We start from the raw sequence: 20,990 nt of genomic DNA on the forward strand, positions 1-20,990 counted from the left end.
ATCTTCCTTCCTGCCTTACTAGTAGTGGGCTCTAATACTAAGTCACAGAGAATCTGTGGTCAACATGAGACCTCTCTGTGCCTTTACATTCATAGCTCTGCCAGTCTCAGAACTATTCCCATGTAGTGGGATTAGGAATATAAATTACCTGCTTGTTCTGCAGTTTGAATTCTTTACATCTCAGTTGTAGCCCCCTCTCTCATCCTTTCCCATTTCCACCCCCTCCCTCATCTACCCCCAATCCTATCCCCTCTCTCATCCCCTTCCCTCCCTCTCCTATCCCTTAGAAAGGGGATCCCTCCTCCCCTAACGTCTGACCTTAATTTATCTAGTGTCCCCTGTAGTACATACGTCTTCTTCCTCTGTGACCTGACATGGCCACCTTACACTCTTAGGACTCTATCCAGTGTCCAGCTTTAAGTCTTTGTAAGTGTCCCTATACCCTGCTGGGTGGAGTCTCTCCTAGGATGCCTATGTTGGATTAAAATCCACATATGATTGAGTCATTCTTACTTTCTGAGCTTCTAAATTGTAAGTTTCCCTAACTCCGTGAGCATTTCGACTTTCTGATCTCCTTCCAGGAGATGACGTTTTAATTTGTAACAAATTGCTATACAATGCATACTAGTTCTTATTGGTCTCTTTCATTTTCTTTGGTCCCTTTTTCTTCTCTCTCTCTCTCTCTCTCTCTCTCTCTCTCTCTCTCTCTCTCTCTCTCTCTCTCATTTTCTTCAAAGCCATGGAATAATACATTAAATGGTTGTGGGTATTTATGGGATCTAGATTTTAAGGAATACTTTCATGTGAATAAGATAAATAGTGGCATATTATTTAATTTACAATGTGCCTCAGAAACAGCCCTCAACAAAGAGAAGGAGGAAAAGGAGGAGGAAGAGGACAAAGCAGTAGAAGGGAGAAAGAAAGCACTTACCAAGGGTTTTATAGGTGAAGTATTTCTCACAAGTTTTAAGGTTTACATTTAGCTATTATGTATGTATGTATGTATGTATGTATGTATGTATGTATGTATGTATATTCACTCATAGGCGCACATTCATTTTGTCCTTTAAAGTTTTTAACTTATTTTTTGAGAAATTTATGTGAGTATTATATTTACATTATTTTCACCACTCCATCCTCTTTGTGTCCAGCTCTTCTCATGCCTCCCTCATGCCTTTCAAATTCATTAACCCAAGCTGACCATGACAAAACCATACTTTAATTCTAGCATTAGGGAAGCAGAGGCAAGAGAATCTTTATGATTTTGAAGCAGGTCACATCTACAAGTTGAGTTCAAGGTGGGTCAAACTACACAAAGTGAAACCCTGTCCTCAAACCAAACAAAACTATGGTGGGTGCAGTGGCACATTCCTGTAATCTCAGCACTTGGGAGGCAGAGGCAGGTGGGTCTCTGTGAGTTTGAGACCAGCCTGGTCTACAAAGTGAGTCCAGGACAGCGAAGGCTACAGAGAGAAACCCTGTCTCAAAAAAACTCTAAAAAATTAAATTAAAAATCACGACCTCGACACACACACACACACACACACACACACACACACACACACTGATCATCTGTAGCTCTTCATCTAGAGGTGGGATCTTGTGAGATTTCTTCTATCTATCCATGTTTGAATGGCAACTGGTGCCATCATTGTGCAGGTCTTGCTTGGGAGACTATATTGTTGAGACTTATGGGTGTAGCTTCCCTATCACATATAGAAGACACTCTCTGGCAATAGAGTTCCCAGTCCTTTGGGCTTTATTCTCATTCTACCCCCACCATACAAGAGGCTTAAATACAGGGGTTGTAGGGTAAATGTATCAACTGGAGACTTGTTTCTCCATGGTCAGTTGTTCTCCACATTTTGACCAGTTGTGGATCTCTGCAGTAGTCTCCATCTGCTGCTAAAAGAAGCTTCTTTGATGAGAGGTGAAAGCTACAGTTATCAGTGAGGATAAGAATATGTATTTAGAATTTAGGTAGAGAGAGTCTACTGGCTTAGGAAATGGCCATGCTAAGTAGGTCCTACTCTAGGGTTCATGACCTTAGCAACCATTAGCAATTGGCTGGGTTTACAGTGACAGGCATGAATTCCTTCCTGTTGAGTGGGCTTTAAATTCAACTGCTGGCTGTTGGATATTTTAAAGTTACTTTAAAAGCGGTAACATTTCAATTTGAGAATTAGATGGGTGGTATTGTCTCTATCCTCATTGTCTTCTGTGATAACAGCTGACTTATTTCCCTAACACAAGGAGGAGACCAATTAAAGTAATTGACATTCTGCAAGTGTAAATCAACGACATTGCCCACTAATCTTAATCAGCCAAAGTAAAGAAATTTAGTGATTTAGTGCTTTCCTCAGAGACAGAGTGGCAAATGGCAAACAAACAAACAAACAAAAAAACTGTGCCACTATGGCTTAGTAAATCAATTCTCAATTATAGAGGAAAAAAGAGGGAAATTTTTACTATGCTCAGGCTCACAGCCTAAAAGGTAAATGGAGAAAATTTACTAAAATAATTGTCGTTTGACATCTTCTCAAGTAGGGAAAGCTAACATACTTAACAACCGTTTTGCTGGCATGAGAACGAGAATGAGAAGACATCAGGGGGATTGATCTGTCAGCACAACAGCTCATGCCTTGTTTTAACCCACTGTTTTGAACAGGGACTTCAAGAAGAATGCTCTTTCCAGGGCTTTAAGAGGGATGCTCACATTTGTCCTCACCTATGTTGCAGGTATGTCAAGAACACTTCTGAAACCAAGTGGAGGATGGAATAGGATTCCTGGAGAACAGAGGAGGTGAGTGTCTAATACATACTCTTATTTGAAAGTCAACACAAAAGATTTCAACTGCACAGGGACTAAATAAGAGACAGAATGGTGCTCGGTTAATGGGGGCAAAGGATTCATCCCAGTGAAAGAAAACACAGGAAAACCTATTTGAATTGTAGTCTTTACATATCATGAGGTCTGAAGCTTAATTTTGGACAGAACACAATGGATCTGCTGGTTTGTTTTGTTCAAGTGAGTCACGCCCTCCTGGTTTTGAGAAATTCAACTGTTATTTCTGAGAACTATGCTTAAAGTACTCTTTCCAAATTTCGATGCTTAATCATTCCATTTTTTTTTTAAATCACAGAACTCAGGGGAGACTCAACCTAAAGGACAAAGATGACCTTCAAGTGAGCTATATAGAACAGGGGATGATGCTTGGAAATTCCATGGAAAGAGTGGAGACAAAGATAGATTCAATAACGTAGACAGAAAGAAATGAAATGCTTTTCTGGAGACTAGACAGAGCCACACTGGAACTCATTATAGAAGCAGCCAGAACAAGTATCTGATATATTACTTAAGATACAAAGGTCACTTAACATTAACTTTCACCAAGCCACATCCAACCAAAGAATCTATCTGGCTTGCAATTGCTTTTAGTTTTACCTTAGCTGTTTAGCTGTTTATATTTCTTGAAGGGTTTTTTTTTTTTTAAGTGGGGGCAGAAATAAATGTTAGAATAAAACTGAATTTATTGGAGGCATTTATGTGGATTAATTAGGTAATAAAAGCATTTTCAAATTGCTAATTTACTAAGCAATGTCACTGGAATGCTGAATTACTTTGTTTTTATTATGATGATCAAAAGAGATAAATGAGAGCCTAGCCACAACTGGAAGAGAGAAGAGGCGGCAGTCACTCTTGATATAATTACTGGCATTTGTCACGCTTTCCACAAAAAGCGTATCATCAGTTTTTCTAAAGACCATTTTCTTCACTTCAGAGTCTCTTCTTTAGGACTGTTTATCACTCATATTGTCCTGATTTACCCAGAAACATGTATAATACTAATATACTTTTCATTAGTCAATTTAATGAATTTAATTTTGGTTCATAGTGTTAATTAAAAGTGTACAGTTTATTCTTATAAGAAGAAAACTTAAACAAACAAACAAACAAACAAACAAAAAACAAAGCCAATTTTTGGTTCTCCCAGGAGTAGGAGAAGCCAGAGTTCAAACTCAGGCAGAGCTACATAGTCAAAACCTGTCTCAAAACAATTATAACAGAAAAACCTCGGTTCCCAATAAGCAGGTTAAATGAATGACTAAACTCAAAGTTAAAAATTTAGCACCATGAGATTCAGATGGATTTTTGATAATGCATGATAATGAGTTTTCTTATTCTGTGTAAGAAGAAAATGCTCAAAAATCATGTTATGTTTGGGGAGACATTTCGGAAGGAAAATGTAAGAGAAAAAGAAATGAAGTTTACCTGAAAGGGAAAGAATTACAGAAAAACTACCAGATCAGATATTCCATCACTAGAAAATGAGTAGGCATTGTATTTTTTCTTGGCTTTAAAAATAATCTGTTCTTTGCCAGATATAAACATACCATTAACCTGAAAGAAAAATAATTCATTTTTCTTTATAACTACATTCAGTAATCTCCATGAAACTGGCATTTTTTAGAACTAATTCCAAAATTCTGACTCTGTTTAAGAAAATACTTAAAATATAATTAATATAATTATAGTGGGTTTAAATAACACATATACACTGGCTCTGTTTCTGTAAAACAACTGTTCTGTTTTGCTTTTTTTTTAATGAGAAACGTGGCATATATAATGCATATAAGAAATTCAACTTTTTTAAACGAGGGAGGCTGTTGTCTTCTGCCATTTCGCGTGCAGACACACACACAGACACACATACATGCATGCATATGAGCACACACAGAGCCAACAACCCAATGCCAATTAGCATGTAAATCTTTAGATTGAAGCCTCTGAACATTACTGTGGTGTAACAAGGACAGCAGCATATCCAGGTAGTTAATGTAGCAGAAATAGGGCGCAGGCAGCAACTTGTATCCTTTCCCTGGCAGTTGACATGGATATTTCTTTGCCTCCTCTCACTGGCTTATTCTACTCCACTTTACTTGATCCACCTCCCCCTCCGCCCCCCAACCACACACCCAGCGCCCTCCTTCCTACGAAGCGTGAGGCAGTCACCCTTCTGGGCGGTAGAAGGTGCCTGGCTGGGAATGAAGAGATAGCTGAAGAACAGAGCAGAGAGTGCGGGCGCCCTCAGCCTTGGAGGCAAATGAGTGCGGGAGGGTTAGTAGGGCAAGGGTCCAGGAGGGTCCCGGGGCTGCCCTGAGTCTTCCCGGGTGCCCCGGACCCAGGAAAGGCCGCACAGAGGCACTGGCCAGGCTGCCCCGGGCTGGGCCCTAGCAGCTTTGGGTGGGCGGCCAGGGGGCGGAGCGCAGCGCAGCGCGGGTGGCGGGAAAGGGGCGGGGATGAAGGCTCGGGTTGGGCTGGTCTGGTCTGGGGACTCAGCCACAGAACCTGCGGGCTAGGTGAGCTGCTGCTCCTCCAGGCTCTAGGGAAGCTCTGCTGGCTTCTGTGAGGGAGCGAGGCCATGTGTGGGGTCCTGCGGTCCGTTCGTGGTCGCCTTCTCAGGCAGCTTGGAGACCGCGCAACGAAGGGTGCACCCTGCGTTCAGGTGGGTCCCCCGAGCAACAGTGGTGCCTTGCCCGCTTCTGGGGTCGCCGGGGCCTGGGAAGAAGGGATACTGTGACCCCGTAGGGGCAAGGGCTGGCCAGGTCCCATTGCCAGAGGAAGGTGCTGGGACCCGTAGGGTGCGCGCTTACACGCGCGTTCCGGCTAGGTGGGGGAGATCTGTGGGAGGACTGCCTTCTGTAGGATTCGCTCCTTTTAGTCCCTTGGGGGCTGTCCTCACCTTATCTCCTTCAGAGGAGCTGAGCACTCATGCGACTTCTGGGGACTGCGACTCTTTTACCCACTAGCGATCTGGATGGTGGTTGCTTGTGGCCCCAACCTTCCTGATCCCCACCCAACAGCCACCAGGACTCTCCCTGCTCCCGGCCCGCAGGGACTGGAGGGACTGGGTGAGGAGAAACTGGTGGCACCATAGGCCAGGGAATGTGCAGGGGAGGGCTGGAGTTGCTAGAGTATTGTGTGCCAGAGCGTCGTCGCCACACCCGGGGGCTCCCTCTTGCTGTCCGAGCTGGGGTGGGGGCTGGGGCGATGGGTGTGCACAACTTCCCTCAGAGGGCTGGCCGTGCACACAATCCTTGGGCGCTCTTGCACGTTTGCAGAAGGGCTTCTTGGAGGCACGTGGGAGCAGTATTGGTCATTGGCGGGTACTCAAAGACCTTCTTTGGGATGGCCCAGCGCACAATTTGGCTTGTGAAAGGAAGGGAACGGTGGGTTTTTTTTTTTGTTTGTTTGTTTGTTTGTTTTGTTTTGTTTTGTTTTTTTAATCTTGGGTGAGTGAAGTCCTAGGAAGGAGGAGGCAAGTGTCTCAAGGAGACTTGGTTTTCCAGGATTTGCGCAGTTTCATAAAACAAAACAAGCTTTCGGGCTTTAAAGTAAATTATTGGTAAGTGGGATGCGTCTCTGGTATGGGCAAAGAAGCAAGGGCTTGGCCAGGTAGCGAGCAATCCTGGTTCTATGGAGTCTTCTTCTGTCTCAACAAGGGGTGGGAGCGGGAAGTGCTTCTTGTGTCTTAGGCTTAACACGTTGGAGCCAAGGGGTGGGGGAAGGATGTGGCCACTTATCCAGCTAAGACTGTGGCATTCCCTCAGAAGAGGCGCAGATCTGGGATTCAGCAGCAGGAGCAGCCAGGCAAGGTGCGTCTTCTTATTTTCAATTAACCAACAGAATTCCGAGGTTTTCTTTCTCTTTTCCTCCGACAGACACAAACCCTTCTTTTATCTTATGGCTGCTTGGACTCTGGCAATTGCTTTTGTATATTTTATTTCCGTGTTCGTTCTTTTTTTTTTTTTTTTTTTTTTTTTTTTTTTAAGAAAAAAGGATCTACCTGGATTTTAATCAATAGGCTCTAGGGAAGATCTTTTAGGATTTGTGTTCTGAGCAGAGCACCATGATGAAGACAACCCACCGAAAATCTGTATAGATTTAACTAAGCTCTGTTCCTACTGGAATTATAATTTTAAATAGACATTTTATGACCTTGTGATAAAGTAACCTTAGCATGGATCCCTTATTTCTTTTTATCTAGTTAATTTGTGGAATTCTTTACACTGGGCAAGTTGTTTTCTCATTTTAAATGGTAGGTCTTGAAATGGCTGTAAGTTACACTGGCACATTCTCTCTCTCTCTCTCTCTCTCTCTCTCTCTCTCTCTCTCTCTCTCTCTCTCTCTCCTCCCCTCCCTTTCTTTGGCCCTCTCCCTTTGATCTCCTTCTCTCTACTTTTTCCTCTCCTTTCCTCCCTAGGCTACCCTGGAACCCAGTAGGTAGCCCAGAATGGTCTGGAATACAGAGTACTTTTCCTTTTCAACCTTCCTGTGTGCTGGACTCTCATCTCTCTTTTTTTATTAAACTGATGAGACGGCCATTTGGTTGATGACCTGGGACTTAGGTATATTTTAGTTTCTGAGCAACTACTTTATCAACTCACTGTGGAAGGAGATGCCTTAGGTATGTTCCTTTGGGAGAAAGAACACTTTGGTCTTTTGGAACAAACATTCTTGTCACTTTTCCTCTTGTTTCCTCTGTTAGATGCCTAGGAAAGATGCATTGCTGATGAATAATACATGATTTATTTCTCTTTTATGTCTACAGGTGGCAGTGTTGAAGCCAAAAGCTTCCAGAAGTGGTTTCTGAAAAATAAAGGAGTTGAATGTACGTGAGTAAGCAAACACAGGAATCCGAAAAACCACAGGTATGTAGTACAATTAATCCATCTATCTGGCTTTATAATGATTTCATTCCAGTAGTGCTAACCATTTGCTCTTCTGTTATATATTTTGGCATTTCTATAGCCTTAGGAAGTGAAGCATATTTGAGGTCCTCTCAGAGGAGAAAGCAAGACTAATAAAATCTATTTCAGATAGTGCCTTTAAATGAAAATACGCAGCATGCCATATTACTCCAGTTTACTGTTCTAAAAGAGAAGTATTGTTTTTCTACTCTGTCCACATGGTATAATTTTAGGAGGGGTCTGAGCCTTTAAAAAATTTTTTTTTCCTGAAATTCTCAATCTGCCAGCTACTCCACTTTTTTTTTTTTAAAGTTGCATTTCTGACTTGTCTTGTTGAGCACATATAAAAACTGCTGCTGTTCCATATCACATTGGCCAGAATACAACTGCTTCAGGAAGCTTCCTTGTGCTTCCGATCCAGCTGCCTCTGCCTCCCAAGTGCTGACATGATAGGCATGTACAACCACTACTGGTTTATGCTGGGGCATTGTGCTTGCGAGGCAAGCACTCTACCAGTTATCCTGGGCCAGGGGGTTTCTTTTATGCCAGCCTTTCTGTGTTTAATATTTTCTCATTGCTTTGCAATTATTACCTGACTGCTTTTCCAGCCCAACAATTTGCCTGTTTGACTAAAGTAAGGACATGTTATGTGCAATGTAGAGGCAAGCTTATAAAATTATGACAGCAAAAGGATTTGACTCTGATTATTATTACAATGTAAGATTTTGCATATTAAGGTATTTAATATTCACATTATCACTAATGGCAGGAGCTGGGGAAAGACACTACGCTTTTTTTTTCTGTCCTGAAAGAAAAGCTGATGTTACCTGTGCTAATTGAATGTTTAGAGCTAGGCAGTAAAATATCCTTTTATAAAAGAATGAGTGTTTCTCTTCTTAGAGTAAGTAATGGTAGGAGGAAAGGATAGGTATGGCAGAGGTGCCACACATTTATTTAATGCTAACACTGAAACCTTCCTGGCAGAATTGAAGATATTCTAAAGAGACATGTGTGTCTCAATCTGATTATGAGAAAATTAAAACAATGGACCTCAAAGAAATGGGAACTTCCCCCAGGAATCTCATGCTGGGAGAAAAAAAAGCCATCAGTGAGAGGGAGAGCTTATTTCTGTGAAAGAGATGTCATACAGTTATAACAACTTGTCAGAACACCTCACAGTCTAGATAATGATGAGTCATTGGTAGGTGGGACCATACCTTGACTAGGACTGTTCAGATATGCAAATTCTTGGCCAGGTATTGAAACTTTGATCTCACATCAACATCCTGACTGGCTCTGGGATACTAGATCTCTGTGCCCCTCTTCCTACTGTGGCCACATTGAATAAAATTCCCCTTTTCTGCTTTCCATTCTTCATTTGACTCTTTTAAGTTGGCTTTTTGAAGGTAGGTGGCAAGACCTGACTTAGCACAGGTATGACCCCCCCCTCAAGCTTGAAAACACCTTATGATACACACACACAGTTTTTTGGGGGTGGGCTGGAGGATCTTCTGGAAATGAAACCCAGGACCTTGAATCCATACCAGGTAAGTGTTCTAACACTGACGATTGCCAGTCCAACATTGGGATTTTTGATGGTCTGTCTTTATAGCCGGGGGAGGCAGGGCATGAACTAACAAAAATCTAAACTAAAATTCCATGGTGTTCTTGAAAATGTGAAAGGTCATAACTATCATGGTGGTGCATGCTTTTACTCCTAGGTCTTGGGAAGCAGTAGCAGGTGGAATCTGTGGTATGTACTGAAACCTTGTCACAAAACAACCAACCAGCAGGGCAGGATGTAGTGGCTCACATCTTTAGTTCTAGCACTTGAGAGGCAGAGGCAGGCAGATCTCTGAGTTCAACGTCACCCTGGTCTACAGAGCAAGTTCCAGGACAGCTAGGGCTACCCAGAGAAAGCCCCAAACCCAACCAAAATCCCAAAAGATAAACAATGTAAAGGTGGGCATTTGACCAGTAGAAAGCAAATAGGAGATGTAGATTCCAAGTATAGACTAAATTAAGTAAAAACAGGTTATTATAAAAACCCAAATCGATAAGGAGTGAGCGGTTTTAGGAAAGGGAACACCGACAGAGGAACTTGCTCTGAGGGCGACTTCAGATTCGTCAGGTGTACCAGGAAACTGGGAGGTCTGGGTAGAAGAGGGTTCAAACTTCTAAGTCAGAAAATAAAAAAAATAAAACTAAAAGAGCAAGATTGCAATTTGTTAACTTTTGGATTAGAGATTCCCAAATGAAAGACCTGAGGTGCTTTGCATATACTTTACCTTTCTGTGAGTATTCAGGCCATGACAGATTAAGCCTAGTGCATTTCCAGCACTTCAGATGTATTCTTGCCTCGTTTGTTTACTATTCATCTGAACTTCATCATGAAGATAAATTAAATTGCCATTAAAACAACAAAACTTAACCCACTGCTTTGATCTGGTTTTAAGATTCTTAGAAATAATTTCACACAATGGAAAGTCTCTGGTATATATTTTCTTTCACAGGTTGTGGGATCAGTAATTCCCTTGAATATATTGAGTGATAATTTACTTGTTTCCTGTCACATCTTTGGATGGTGTCCAGGATTTGGCTAAAATGAATAAAGCATCTTTGAACATTCTTGCTTGTGTCCTTTGGTGCACATTTCCACTCGGTTCTCCAGAAATACACTTAGGAAAGAGTGTGGTACTCATGGCATTGAGTTTTAGTAGAAGCTGCCAACAGTTTTCCAAAGTGGTTGTACTATAATGTATATTATACCAGTGGTGTGTCAGAATTCTGGTTCCTCTGGTACATTTTAAGTGACACTTTTTTTTTTCATTTAAATTAAAATTTATTTTTTATACACAAACTTACAAGTGGTATGAATATTTTAGGAAGTTACTTTTTTGTTTTCTTCAGCTTTTCTTAAAATTTATTTTTAATTTATATATTCCCTTTACATCTTTTTTTTATTAATTTATTCTTGTTACATCTCAATGGTTATCCCATCCCTTGTATCCTCCCATTCCTCCCTCCCTCCCATTTTCCCATTATTCCCCTCCCCTATGACTGTTCCTGAGGGGGATTACCTCCCCCTATATATTCTCATAGGGTATCAAGTCTCTTCTTGGCAACCTGCTGTCCTTTCCACGAAAGCCTTCACTTACCAGGAAACTGGGACAGAGGGGAGGGCATCCTATTGGGACTCTAAATGAGAGACGCATGGGAGAACAGCAAAATAAAAGGATCCAGAGGGTCCTAGAAATCTACAAGTAGAACAATATGATAGGCAGATTTGGGCCCAGGGGTCCCGCTCAAACTAAGGCACCAGCCAAGGACAATACAGGAGGTAAACTTTAAACCCCTTCCCAGATCTAGCCAATGGTCAGAATATTCTCCACAGTTGAGTGGAGAGTGTGATATGACTTTCTCACGTACTCTGGTGCCTCACATTTGACCATGTCCCCTGGAGGGGGAGACCTGGTGGCACTCAGAGGAAGGACAGCAGGTTGCCAAGAAGAGACTTAAGTGACACTTTTTTGATGCACGCTCTTACTGTATTCTTTGTTGCTGAGGCTAGTCTATAATAACTGAGCTAAAGTGATCCTTGGCTCCTCAAGCCAAAGACTATAGTCACACATCATTTTTATTTGATTTTTACCTATTTTTTTTAATGAGGGCACACAATAGTATTTTTGAATTGTGATAAAAAATACATCCATGCAATTTATTATTTAAGCTATTTTCCAGTATATAGTTAGTGACATTAATCACATCAACATTGTTACACATAACTATTTCTACTATTCATCACAAGACTTCTTAAAAAACCAAAGCTTTAATAAACTATAATGCCTTAGTCCCCCATGTTGTCATGGCAAGTAATAGTCTAGTTTCTGTCTATGAATTTTATGCTGTAGGTACTTCATGAGTGGAATCTTTTTTTTCCAAGCTAGTATAGCTATTTTAATATCTGATAAAATATATTTCAAACCAATACTAATCCAAAGAGATGTGGAAGGAAACTATGTAACCATCAAAGAAAAAATCCAATGAGAAGATATTGCAACATTAATATAAATTTGAATTTAAAAGACCATAAACTTCAGAGTATCTTTAGAAATTTTTAAATGTTGGTATACAGTTATTCATGAGTAGAATCATGCAGTGCTCTAGACTGTTTTCTTTTTTTTTCTTTTTCCTCCTCTTTCTCCTCCTCCCCCTCCTCCTTTTTATAATAGTTTATTTCAGTTAGAGTACTTCCTCGAGGTCTGCCCATATTGTAACTCTTGCTTTATATATATATATATTGTGTGTATGTAATATCATGGCATCCATTCACTTGTCCATAGACCTTTTTTTAATTAATTAATTTTATTTATTTATTCACTTTACATCCCAATTGTTGCCCCCTCCCTCCTCTCCTCCTATAGACTCTTGAATGGTTTCACCTTTTGGCTGTTGTGAATAATGCTGCTGTACACATAAGGGCACAGATAGCTTTTTAAAACTCTATTTTCAGGCTGTGTGTGGTGGCGCACACTTTTAATGTCAGCATTAGGGTGGCAGAGGCAGGTGGATCTCTGAGTTCAAGGCCAGCCTGTTCTACAAAGTGAGTCCAGGACAGCTAGGGCTACACAGAGAAACTCTGTCTCAAAAAAAAAAAAAAAAAAAAAAAAAAGAGTCTCAGTTGTTGCAGTGTATATAGACACAAAGTAGAGTATCTGGAAAAATGGCATTTTTACTGTTTTATGGAACAGTCATACAGTTTGTATAGTGTTTAGGCCATTTTATACAACTAAGAGTAGTGTGAATGTTTTGATTTCTTGACAGCCTTACCAAAGCTTATTAATTTATGTCTACTCCCCAGTAGTGCCCATTGTAATTAATGTGAGGGGACCCTTGTGGTTTACAAGCCATTCTAGTGGAGTAGTGATGCTGAATGCTATAGATGCCATTGACATGTATATATCTTTTGTGAGTGCCTCTTCAAATATTTTGCTCCTGTTTTGTTTTTTTAAGACAGTAGCTAAGGCTGGCCCTGTATTTGGTATATAGCTCAGGCTGGCCTCTAACTATCCAACTGGTGATTCTATTGCCCCAGGCTCTCAAGTGCTGGGATTAAAGGCATGAAGCACCATGCCCACCTTTTTACTTACTTTAGAGCTTTCCTTTGTAAGAGAGATCATATTCTGCATGTAAGCCCTTTATCAGGTAGGTACTGATACAGATATGTATCAATAATTATGGGTTTAGTGGCATTCATCTACAGTCCTATCACTCAGGAGCTAGAGGTTGGAAGATTGTTAGTTCAAAGACACCTGCTTCAGAAAAAAAAAAAGAAAAAAAAAACAAAAAAAACAAACAAACAAACAAACAAAAAACCAACCCAAAAACCAAAGAACAAGCACTCTTTCTTTTAACCCATGCTTTGCCTTTTGGTTTTTAACATGTCTTTTGATATGATTAATAAAGCCCATTACCTTTTTCATTTTTTTCTATTATGACTATTGTTTTTTTCTCTATGTAGGAAATCTCTGTGGATTTCAGAGTTTTTACTCTTATTTTTATTTATTTTTTTTGTAATGGGCACTGATGGTATAGTCCTGAGTTGAGTTCTAACTTGAGCTGATCCTTTTGCCCTAGCTTACTTAATGCTAGATTTACAAGCAAAGACTTCTGTGGTGGCTGTGTATTGTTTGTAAAGCATCTCATTAGCTATGGCTACTTGTGGTAGGAGGAGCTGGATGCCAGCTGCCGGGGTCAGCTGGCAGACCATTAGGAAGAAGTCTCTGTTTAGTTTTGAGGTTCCTACACATAGAGTGGAGTTCTTTGATGATCAGGTGACAATCCTCTCATGTGACAAGCTTGTTCCAGCACATTCTGCCCCCATTACTAGTTCCTGGTTCATAGAAGCTGTACCCCTAAGCACCTGTTTTTGTTGTTTTGTTTGGTTTTTTTCTACTGCTGTCACCAGGGTCTGGCTACTGGCCTGAAACCCTCAGGGCTGTTTTTCTTTTTTAATTGCTAAGGTATATGAAAATAATTTATTTGGTAGATGTCTTCTTCAGCCAGCAACAGAGTTAAGTTGACCTTTATCTGAAACGCCTGAGTATACTTTGGATATTTTGAGTTTTAAAATATCTGCCTCTACCTAATGGGACCTGAGTTTAAGCATGACTCTCATTTATATTTATATAAATTATTCATACTTCTTGGTTGCAATTTTGGCTGGGTCACAATGTGAGCTGAAGCATGAACTTTTTCAGATTTTGGAGCATTCTGGTTATGGATCGGAGCTGATGAAGTTATATAAGCACATTTCCAATATGTGCTCCAAGAATCAAAGCTAATATCCATATCTGTAGTAGGTGGGATAAAAGTGTTTTTTAATGTTTAAACCCCTCCCTTTTTTCTTTTTGGTTAATTGAGTTTATTTATAATCCCAGTGCTCATGAGGTGGAAACAGGAGGATTAGCCCAAGCTCCAGACCAGCCTGGTCTAATGCGTGAAGCTCTATCTCAAAAACCAAAGTAAAGTAATTGAAAATGATCAGTGTTTTTCCCTGGATATAGCCACTGTTACTCATGTAGTCCCCATTACTGTTACTGATTTCTTCAGGTTCTGGTTAGAGTGGAATCCACCGGTAAGACTGATAGCTACAGAAGAGAATGGGCCAAATGGATGATTCAAGGCTTCTCTCTGTCCCCACTCACTACCACTGATGTTTAGAGCTATTTTCCTTTAGCCCCTGAGATTTTAATTGCCCCACCCCCACCCAAGGATTTTGTCATCTATTAGCTTTTTGTTTTCTGTATCTTTATCATATTTTCCTTGAACGTTCTACATTCACATCTTCACTCTCATGTTTTGAGCTGTCCTTTCCCAGTACGTTCCCCCAAAGCCCAATGCTAAAGAGGCTGAGGCAGGCAGAAGAGAAGTTTGAGGCCAGCCTAGGCTGTGTAAGAAGTCTCAGTCTCTCTCTCTGTTTCTCTGTGTCTGTCTGTCTGTCTGTCTGTCTGTCTGTCTGTCTGTCTCTCTCTCTCTCTCTCTCTCTCTCTCTCTCTCTCTCTCTCACACACACACACACACACACACACACCTACACACATTTAAATTTTGTTTTTTTGAAACAAGGTTTCTATGTGTAACAGTTCTGGCTCTATTGCATCTCAGTCTATAGACCAGGCTGGCCTCAAACCCACAGAGACCCACCAGCTTCTGCCTCCCAAGTGCTGTAATTAAAGGCATGAGTCACCAATGCCCAGCTGAGACCCCATCTTTAAAACAAAACAATAAAATTCAACCAAGCAACATAACAGAAACCCTAAGTATTTTCTACTATCTGTTTTCCTACTCAGGGTCTGGACCACTCATTAATGGCCTCTTTTCTATCTCCCTGAGGATGTGTCACACATAAGTGCCTTGGTATGAAACATGGGCATTCCTTTCTAGTCTACTCCTTCTGCTCTTCCTTAATTAATCTACTTGCCATGCTTCTAAGGTTCCAAAGTAGAGACTTCCCACACAAGTTTTCTCACCCTCACAGCCCATATAATCTTGAACTTTGCTCTTGTCTCTGAAGCATCTTTCAGAGACATCTTCGCCCTGCCCACCCCTTGTTCACTGCCACTTGAAAATATAGTAATGGCTTTCCAACTGGTTTCCTTAAATTGGACTCAGGCCTCTAATCTGTCTTCCACTTATCATCAGCTTTCTTGAAACAGATCTAATGCTTCCATCCATTCTTTTAGGACAGTTTGTAGCATGCGATTTTATAAGAGGGATTCAAATTCCACAGCAAGATGTACAATATGAGTCCCTTAAGTATTTGCCTTCCATCTGTTTTCCTGCTCCATCATCTGCCATCTCCTCCCTACACTCCATCTGTCCTAAACAATTTGCCATTTCTAGAACATTCCTTGAGTTCTTTCCTGTATCTCTGTTTTGTATCTCTGTTTTTGCTCTCACTCTTTATTCTACTTTGTCTTCCTTTCCATATGCTGGGGAAGTAACCCATGTTGTGTATGCTAGGCAAGTGCTCTACCCCTGAGCTACTTCCCAGTACAAATTTCCTTTTCAAAATGGTATTTGGCTTTTTAAAACCAGCTCAAATGTAGCCTCTTTTTAAAAGTCAAAGAAGGTCTCACCTGAAACTAGTTATGTAGCTCTAGCTAAGTAGCCATCATCTTCCTGCCTCTACCAAGTGCTATAATTATAGGTGTATAATACTATATCTATTTTAATATGATTTTTTGGGACCATTTAGTCCTCCAAAGTAGATCATGTTACTGCTACCTCTTTGTGTGGTTGGAGGAAATGACTGGAATTGCAAGCACTGTTGTATGTTAGTCTTTGTATCTCCAGTAACCACCTTATCAGTCCTTGAAATATTGAGGACTTAGTTCATGTTTATAATACGACTTGATGAAGAATCCATCCTTTATGATCTGAGTTAGATTTTACTGCTTAACAAACCACCAGACTACCAAGTTTAGGATGTGATTTTGAAACCACAACCCCTTAGTAAGATCTTGATTTTAGGAGTAGGCAAGTTGAGTAGGCTGCAGAGGCTGAGGGTTTCTTTGGAGCTAGGCTTATCTTCTGATGTTCACTTGTGACTAGGATGGTTTGGATGATGGCTCTTCTGGCATCAACTACTTGTGCCACATGCTCTCCAGTCTGTAACCAGGCATCTCAGGCTGTCTTCACACTTTGTGTGGTGGGCAGGGTTTTATGATAGTACCAAGGCATACAAGGCTTCCTGTACATGAGGTCTAGACTTGAAAGAGATTACTGCTGTCTGAATGAAGTCTGTTAGCCAAAGATAGTACTGATAAAAAAGGTGAGAAAATAGATCGCATCTCCTGATGAAGGGAATTGTGGTCCTGTTGCAATCAATCTGATTAAAGAGGGAATAGTGATGGAAGCTACTTATTGTAATCAATCTCAGGAATAAGATTAAAAGGTTAGATCAGGCTGGTGCCAGATGTTGTATTTCACTGCATGGTGGGCAGTTTGACCTGATTCATGGGCCTAATTTTGCCTAAAGTGAGCCCAACATGGCCTCATGGTGGGCACTCCTTTCAAATTCTCATCTTTTGATGTGAATCTTCCACAAAAACAACTCCAGTCTCATTTGGCCTTGATATCCTAGGCTGAAGTGGAAGTGCCATTGATGCTATGGTGTGAGGAAGGAGTTCCTTAGTGATGCAGAAAGGAACATCAACTTTTTTCTTGCCTCTACATTCTGGAAGCTACTGTGCAGTCTCAGGTAAAAAGAACTTTGCTCTGGTGGGTTGTCCTCTAATACTGACCCTGGATTTGTTTTGTTGACTTTGATGTAAAGGTCGTTCCCTGGGAAAATGTCAGAAAAACTTTACTTGTATGAAAATATCTGCTGATTTTATTAGTTTATTAGTCTTAAACTGTTGTGTGTTTTCCAGCCACTAGAAACTGTTGGAAATTGAAAATGTGAATTTAAATGTTTCTGATTTGCCTGATACTCATCCAAGAATCCATTCGAGGTCTAGGATAAGTCTGTATAGAGCTACAATAGGAGCCTTATATGATAAAGTATACATGAAGTTACTCTAGTTTTGCAGAGAGTAAACTGGCCCTAGATAGTTTCTTCTAGGACTTGGCTTCAGTACTCAGAGTTTAATTCCCAGCAACTACATGGTGGCTCATAACTAACTATAGTAAGATCTGGTGCTCTCTTCTGGCATGCAAGTGTACATGCAAGCAAAATACTGTATACTTAAATAAATAAATAAATCTTTTTTTAAATTTTTATTAATTTATTCTTGTTACATCTCAATGTTTATCCCATCCCTTGTATCCTCCCATTCCCCCCCCCCATTTTCTCATTATTCCCCTCCCCTATGACTGTTCCTGAGGGAGATTACCTCCCCCTATATATTCTCATAGGGTATCAAGTCTCTTCTTGGCTACCTGCTGTCCTTCCTCTGAGTGCCACCAGGTCTCCCCCTCCAGGGGACATGGTCAAATGTGAGGCACCAGAGTACATGAGAAAGTCATATCACACTCTCTACTCAACTGTGGAGAATGTTCTGACCATTGGCTAGATCTGGGAAGGGGTTTAAAGTTTACCTCCTGTATTGTCCTTGGCTGGTGAAAAATTATTGGACATAGTTAAAAGAAAGAAGATGCTGGACTGGGATGTAGCTCAATGGTACAGGACCCTGGATTCAACCTGTTTTACAGATAAAAGGCTGGGCATGTTGGTACATGAAAATAATCCAAGCAATTGGGTGGAAAACATGCAAGAATAATAGGCTTGTGGTCAGCCTCAGCTGTATAGAGAGGACCTATTTCAGAAAAATGAAAACAAAATCCATATGAAAATTTACCTCATCCACACCCATGGAAGTCATCACAAGGCATATAGCAATGAGAGCCACAAAAAGGGAGGGCAATTAGATCCTCCATCAGATGTTGACCTCACCACTCTCCACTGCCATAGTGGGAGCCGAAACAATCCGTAGCCTGTGTATTCTACCCAAATCCAAATGGTGTTGCTTATGAATACATGTAAAATTTTAGTCATGGCACCTGAGTATACATGATTAATCCCAGCACTGTGGAGATGGAGGCAGGAGAGTGATACATCCAGTTTATGTTAAGGTGAGACTTTGTCCCAAAAAGCAAAAAAAAAAAAAAAAAAAAAAAAAAAAAAAAAAAAAAAAAAAAAAAAAAAAAAAAAAAAGTAACTTATATTAACAACATCAGTTCTCAACATTTATTTTGCTTTTCAGGCAGGAGCTCAGATCTCGGCTGGCTTCTGACTTGCTATATAACTGAGGATGACTTTCAACTGCTCCTCTCGTGTCCATCTCCTGAGTACTGAGAGTCTAGACAGGTATCACTATCCTTATTTTCTGTGATTCTGGATATCTGAGCCAGGGCTTTGTCCATGCTAGTTAGGCAAGCAGTCTATTAGATGAACTGCACCCCCAACCCTAAACAGTTTTTTTCTTTTTTTAAACATAAAATATGCTTTTAATTTTATTTTTTCAGAGAACAAAAATTTACTACTTAAATCGCCCTGTGCCCATTTACAGATCAGTTTTGATTGGACCTCTCATTAGCTTTTTTTAAGATTATAAACTCACATGAGCATGATTCAGTATTTCTAGAGGACCACAATAATTCAGTTAAAAGATCACTATTTTAGTTGATAACTAATAACAAGTAAAATCAAAGTCCTTTAACAGACAGGAAAATAGGATACTAACTAAGATAGTATTTGTAGGTACCCATCCTTTCTTTTTCTGAAAGAACACTTAACATGTTGCTTAATAAGAACTCTTAAGTTATTTACTGACATGAGTACATAGTGTATATGTACCTGTTGATACTCACTTGTGTGGTCTATTGGTACACATATATTATATGTACAGTACACACATGATTGTGTCTGTGTACAGTTTCATGTCTAGGTCATTCTTTGTAATTGTTGGCTTATTTTTCTGTGGTGGGTAATGTAAAGAAATGTTTGTTCACCATGGAAAGGGCACCAATGTTTTGCATGACTTAGAAAAAAATAGCTACATCATAGGTAACCACTCACAGGAAAAAAATGTATGTAGTCGCACCCTCAGTTAATCTTCTATCCCATATATAGTCCTATACATCTCTAAGATCAGACACAGCTTGGGTGGTTTAATGGAGTCTTAGTTGATGGCCAGGTTATTCCATTATCATTACCTTAGCCATGGATGTCATTGTAGTCTATTGGTTTTATTCTCATGTGTTTGAGGCCAAGCCATTTTGTAGGTTACTACAATAGTCTCTTCCTGCTTAATGACAGTCGGCATGTAATGTCTTGAAGATAGCTATAGCACAATAGTAACCTTATCATTCTAGCAGTAGCTATGAGAAGACAGATGGAGAGCTGTTTGTTAATATACACATAGAGGCTCAGGACTGAGTTCTATCAGATAGAGGGGAGGGCATCCTATTCGAACTCTAGGTGAGAGAAGCATGGGAGAATGGGGAAATAGAAGGATCCAGAGGGTCCTAGAAACCTATAAGAAGAACATTATGATGGGCAGATCTGGGCCCAGGGGTCCTGCTCAAACTATGGCACCAGCCAAGGACAATACGTGCAGAAAAACTTCAAACCCCTACCCAGATCTAGCCAATGGACAGGACATTCTCCATAGTTGAGTGGAGAGTGGGATCTGACTTTCACCTGAACTCTGGTGCCCCATATTTGACCACGTCCCCTGGATGGGGAGGCCTGGTGGCACTCAGAGGAAGGATAGCTGGCTACCAAGAAGAGACTTGATACCCTATGAGCATATACAGGGGAAGGAGGTCCCCCAGAGTCACAGTCATAGGGCAGGGGAGTAAGGGGAAAGCGGGTGGGAGGGAGGAATGTGAGGATACAAGGGATGAGATAACAATTGAGATGTAATATGAATAAATTTATAAAATATATTTTTGAAAAAATTTAGTTTTATAATTAGTTGTCTCTTATGTACCACAGCCTTCCTTAAAGGTAAATATAAGAGACAATTAATGAGTTTACTGAATGAAGGTGGTAGTTTCAGAAGGCACCTTTGTTAATACTGAGGAAAGTTAACGGACATAGTGTTGGTTTTTACATAGAGATTCAAAAATACATATTTAAGATGGACTGTATGGTAATTGCTCTTCTATAATTACAACATTACATTAGACAACATTAAGGATGATTCACATGTTCGGTGCTCCTGTTCCTGATTAATGATGCCTACAGTGAATTGTACTCCTTCCATAGTGCTGTGCCTTTGTCAGTGTGGTGGGTTTCTGGGCAGAGGTTTAGGCCTAAGGCTGTCATCTGTGGCTATTGAGCTGGCTTGTCTACCCAGCAGCCCAGCTGTGTGTGTGTGCAGAAAGTTCTTATATTGTATTTTGGCAATAATGGCAAAACCAAAAACGAGCAGATATTTGGCCTGGAAAACAATAGTGGAGGAAAGACAATGGAGTCTTAATGAATTTGCTCTAGAGGAAGGGATTGGTGGTTTCAGCCAAAGCCAAAGCTTCAGGCTTGGGTAGGATAGAAAGAGAAGATGCTATCTCTTCTGGCAACAGCTGTGTAAGGTCAATTGCTATGTGCATGAAGGAAACAGCTTGTGTCCTAATGACCGGATCCATGCAAAAACTAGGTCATTGGTTGTCTTTTCCTTCCATGATGGCAGAAATAATTTGACTATTGGAGCTCATATGATAGTCCCAGA

General features: G+C 40.5%; 1 long non-coding RNA gene across 2 annotated transcripts in view; it reads left to right on the plus strand.

Annotated features, from left to right (window-relative positions):
* The first annotated feature begins 7,592 nt into the window (after window positions 1-7,592).
* Window positions 7,593-20,990, plus strand: part of LOC127185949 (uncharacterized) — an 80,491-nt gene continuing 67,093 nt past the window's right edge. The window contains exons 1-2 of one of the 2 annotated variants that reach the window (XR_007830226.1): window positions 7,593-7,713; window positions 16,901-17,017. This is a non-coding gene — a long non-coding RNA (uncharacterized LOC127185949). Of the gene's footprint in view, window positions 7,714-16,831; window positions 17,018-20,990 lie in introns of those variants that run through there. The other variant, XR_007830225.1, reaches the window with a different exon arrangement.

This window comes from Acomys russatus, chromosome X (assembly GCF_903995435.1).
Source record: "Acomys russatus chromosome X, mAcoRus1.1, whole genome shotgun sequence".
NCBI lineage: Eukaryota > Metazoa > Chordata > Mammalia > Rodentia > Muridae > Acomys > Acomys russatus.